The sequence below is a fragment of the Carassius auratus genome, chromosome 21, assembly GCF_003368295.1.
Source record: "Carassius auratus strain Wakin chromosome 21, ASM336829v1, whole genome shotgun sequence".
NCBI classification, from domain to species: Eukaryota; Metazoa; Chordata; class Actinopteri; order Cypriniformes; family Cyprinidae; genus Carassius; species Carassius auratus.
In genome coordinates, this window is record NC_039263.1 from 753,387 (window position 1) to 758,525 (window position 5,139).

The 5,139-nt window shown below is 35.4% G+C and overlaps 1 long non-coding RNA gene across 1 annotated transcript; it reads right to left on the minus strand.

Annotated features, from left to right (window-relative positions):
* Positions 1–340: 340 nt before the first annotated feature.
* Positions 341–2,615, minus strand: LOC113039158 (uncharacterized). The gene is made up of 3 exons (XR_003274883.1): positions 2,375–2,615; positions 1,142–1,219; positions 341–1,064 (listed from the first exon to the last, which is right to left on the minus strand). It is a non-coding gene; the product is annotated as an uncharacterized LOC113039158 (long non-coding RNA).
* Between the last annotated feature and the right edge of the window lie 2,524 nt (positions 2,616–5,139).

The following is a 5,139-nucleotide window of genomic DNA, read 5'->3' on the forward strand; positions in this document are numbered from 1 at the left end:
AACTTTCACATTTACTCCACTACATTTTCTAATTAAAATGTATACTTTTACTCATTTACATTTTCCAGAAGCATATTTGTTAGTCACTACAAAATAAAGTTGTAAGAACACAGACAGCAACAAAGCAGGTTAGACAAATCAGTGGTCTGGGGCTTGTACGTCAGACTCCTAAAAACACAGTGTTGGGGAGTAACTAGTTACATTTAATGGAATTATGTGATATATTACAAAATAAATTTAAATGTAATCAGTTACAGTAACTGAGAAAAAGTGTGTAATTAAATTACAGTTGCTTATTTTTAAAAAAGCTACTGATTACATATGGGGTTACATCTGAATATTTTCGCACACATACAGATTTTATTGATTTCTTTCCCAAATTGCATTGACTGCTTTAAAATACGATACACCAGGAGTTTCAGGAGTTTAGGAGACAGAATAGGTGACTTATTCAATAACAACAACTTTGTTTACATGTTTAATGAGTCACTCCTTGCGTCATGTAGACAACTTGTTAAACATCAAACATAATTGAAATTATTTGTATGGTTGCTTCAAACGGGGTTGCATGAATTAGTGCATTCTCAGTGCTGGATTACATATGGCTGTGCAGAGAATTCTGGACATGTTCAAGAGGCTTAAAAGTTTCTTTAGGAGAAAATGACTGAAAGATGAAGATGGAGAAGAAATGTGTTACAGACAATGTATGACAGTGATGTAATAAGACGTAACAGATTAGATTGTTCAGGGATCATGTTTGTGACCGATCTTATTAGAGACACAAGACATTAGGGACACAACGAATTTATTAGATCATTTTATGTTTCTGTAATGGTTAATCCACACCAATATGCATAAACTCTTAAGTTACAATAGCATTCTGAAGCTAAAACCCACGAATAACTGATTACGAGATCTGCAGAGCTCTACTGCTGTTTATATTAATCTTCAGGAAGATCTCCTGCACTGGTCGGACAGTGGATGTTGACTAAAGGAAAGTCTTCCGTGTCAAAGAGAACTATTCCATCTTGACCCTCAGAGTTCTCCTCACATTGGATGGAAATCTGAAATATTCATACAGGCATTTATAGAGATTTTGCATTATTCATATTCCTAAAATAATTCTGTGTATGGGATATACCTGAGCTTGACTAGATGACAGCTCATCAGCTGCAGCGTCTTGCATTGCATCTTTAGAAAATTTGCAGCAAGTTTGACCCTTATTTAATGAGAAAACTTTATTTTATTATTATCTTAACAGAACTTTAGAAATTAGAGTTTGCATAATATTTAATGTTGTAACGCAAATTTTCTTTTAAACACTTCGAGGTCATCACGCAACGATAGTTTTACCTTACCATGTGTTCGCAATCTGTTCCAAGCTGTTTAATAACGTTGTATAAGAACAATTAATTAGTAAATATAAGGATGAACTGTTGTCGCCACCAACAAATCCGGAAACAAATATTAACCTTCCGGGTTGAATGGCACATGTGATCCATTTTGTGAACTATATGATGGATTCGTCCATCGAGTTGACACCATAGTATATACATGCTAAAACAATATTTTTCATCAGCTACTGTACAGCTAATCACTTAAAAGCAACAGCAGCAAAACTTGTCAAGCAGATTCTACTTATAGAGCAGCAATGCAAACAAAATGTTAATTCTAAGTGCTTTATAGAATATAATTTGAAATAATAATTAAATGTGCACAAAAAAAAAAAAAAAAATATATATATATATATATATATATATATATATATATATATATATATATATATATATATATATAAAACGAAAACATAATAAAAAGTCCCAAGCTTGGCTTACTGTACCATCAGATTCAGACCGTATTACACACAGCACGTTTATTTCAAACTACATGTATGATAAAATGGCATAAATGGTAAATTATAGTATATCTTATTAGCTAAGAGCAACAAGTGGTTTTACTTGTTGCTCTTAGCTAATAAGATATGCTATAATTTTTATAATCCTTATGAGTACTGTACTATATAATTGTCCAGACATTATTAGTCATTGTTCAGATAAAAAATAAATTGATGGAACATTTAAAAAATAATGTACAATTTTATATATATATATATATATATATATATATATATATTTGTTTTCTAAAGAATCTCAAGGTTTTTTTTCACCGCATTAAATTGCTGTAAGATCACATATATTTAATTCACTATTTAATGCTAATTCTAATTCTATTAGTTTAACGATTTTTTCCATATCCTTCTATAGGCCTAAAACTGATTAATTAAATCTGATATTTAATTTTCAGTCATTTGTATTTTGTTAATTTTGCTCTTAAACAGCAGGAGTGAAAATGCATTATGTCTACTTGAACTTACCTCCAAAATTCCTAGGTTGTGTGTTCTGGTTGTCTTTTCTTGATTCAAAATAGTAGTCCATTTATTTATTTTCAATCCTGTCCAAATCATCTCCAAAAATCCAAAAGTTTTTAGCTTCTCATTTTCAAATCATCAAGTCTTATTTTACAGTCCTCCTTCATTCTAGTAATCTCTGAACGATAATGACTTTTGATGATGTGATTTGAAAGTACTGTAGGAGGAAACACAACAGTGCTGCATTGCTTCTGTTATGCAGAGCACTGGTTAACCACACTTACAAAAGCAGGGTCCTCTGTGCTTTCTTATCAAGTGCTGATTCATTAAAAGATTAAAGACTCTCAAAACATGATTGGAGAAGAGAAAACTGCAGACATGACAGTTATCGTCTAAATACATGACAAAACATAGAAAAATATTAAAGTTACTGGAAAAATATGCTCTTGCCAATAGAAACTAAGCATTCATCAATTTTCAGGTCTTCCAGGATCAGGGTTAATAAAAATTATTTATTAAATTAAATTTATTACAAATAAACTAATCTAGTTCTCATATTTTCTATTATTTTCTTTAAAAATAAATTAAATTAATACACGAAAACTTGATTAAAATCCTGAGAAATAAATCACTGAAAATGTGAATGAATTGTTCTTTTATTTTGAATCTTTTTAACAAATTGATCAGTTTTTGAATGATTAATTTGTGAATCGGACATCATACTTTCTTCATGAACTCTCATGGACGGCTGGAGACTTACAGTGAACAATGACTTAAATCTAGATATTTTATGACTTCACAAGACTTGGAATGAGTCACGTATGCCACTTTACTGTACTTTTATGATGCTTTTTGAAGTTTAAAAAACGTTATTGTTGATGGTGCTGCTGTGGAATATGGCTGAATATATACTCAAAATGAATGGATTTGGTTATTTTAGTAAATCCTTTGAGGACAAATATTCATGCTATAGCATTAAATTGATATTCAAGAGGATTGGGCAGAACAATGTTAAGTCATTTTTATTTATATAGCTCTTCATACAATATAGATTGTGTCAAAGCACCTTTAAAGTGTTAATAAGACAAATAGTGTGACATCGTCCATCGTTCATTCAGTTATAATTGTCACGATCGTCAGCTGGAGTGCCCATGAACTTCAGCAGGGCACTCCCCTCAGGACTCATTCATAACTCCGTTTCCCATAATCCCTTTCTTAGGACTAATCACAACCAGGTGTTCCCCATTACCACTCCCATATATAAACTGTTTGGACTCTTAATATTGCGAAGTCTTTTTTATCCTGTCTGACATTTCCAAGCGTTTTTCCTTGTGTTTGTTCCTTCTGTACCTGACCTTTGGATTGTTTATACCGGCTCTGATTCTCTGCTGCCTGCCTCGACATCTGCTTGTTTCTGTTATCGATTCTGGTTATCCCTAACATACCTGACGCTGTTACTGATCATTGCTGGTCTGACCATTCTCATAATTAAAGTTCTGCATATGGATCCGAACGTCTTTGGCTCATCATTACAGAAGACTTCTCCAAACCAGGATCCAGCAGCTTTATTTGACACCAGATTAGGTATGGAGCCAGCTAGAAGTTCATTCAACCCTGTAAGTGTGCTTTGCTCCATTTTTCAAGATGGCTGACCAATTGAGCTTTATGTGGAGGAATTCATTCAGTATAGTCACCTTTTGCCTGGGGATGAGGATCTGGTAAAGGACTGTTTCTGGAGTAGTCTTGATGCTAAGATAAGCTTAAATTTACCAGAAGAAAACCCTAGCTGGACCCTGGGACAGTTTATTGACTTTGTGTTGCAGTTTTGTGGCTCTCCCTTTACAGTTGAGGAGGTCACTTCTCCAAGGTGTCCAGCTCCTATTGGTTCGGTGGTCCCTGTACCTGAGCTTCTGCACAAGATGGCCGCCGGCCCGCTGATCTTCCAGAGTCAGGTCAGGTCCCCGTCGACTTTCCAGGGTCAGGTCAGGTCACCACTAACACCCATAAGCCAAGTAAAACAATTGTTAAACTTCGTGAGTCAAGTCAGGTCCCCGTTGATTTCCCAGAGTCTAGTCAGTTCACCGCTGACCGTCCAGAGTCAGGTCACGATCGTCAGCTGGAGTGCCCATGATCTTCAGCAGGGCACTCCACTCAGGACTCATTCATAACTCCATTTCCCATAATCCCGTTCTTAGGACTAATCACAGCCAGGTGTTCCCCATTACCACTCCCATATATAAACCGTGTTTGGATTCTCAATATTGCGAAGTCTTGTTTATCCTGTCTGACATTTCAGAGCGTTTTTCCTTCTGTACCTGACCTTTGGCTTGTTTATGCCGACTCTGATTCTCTGCTGCCTGCCCGACATCTGCTTGTTTCTGTTATCGATTCTGGTTACCCCTAACATACCTGACATTGTTTCTGATCATTGACGGTCTGACCATTCTCACAATTAAAGGTCTGCATATGGATCCGAATGTCTCTGGCTCATCAATACAATTTATTCAGTCCTTTTTTTTTTTAGCAGTACACTCACATTTACTGCATCAGACAAAGTGTCATGGTGTCTGGTCTGTGTTTCCCGGGGTGTCCACTAGTGGTCTCACTTCCCCATAGGCACCTCACCGCAGGCACTACATTTCCCACAAAGCCTTCTCCCTTCATCGTCGTTATATCGATCGTTATAAAGCCAGCATTATAACAGCATAACACCTTGAGGGAAACCTATACCCTAATCATTTCTACAATTCCGTTTGGGGAATTTAGTGGTG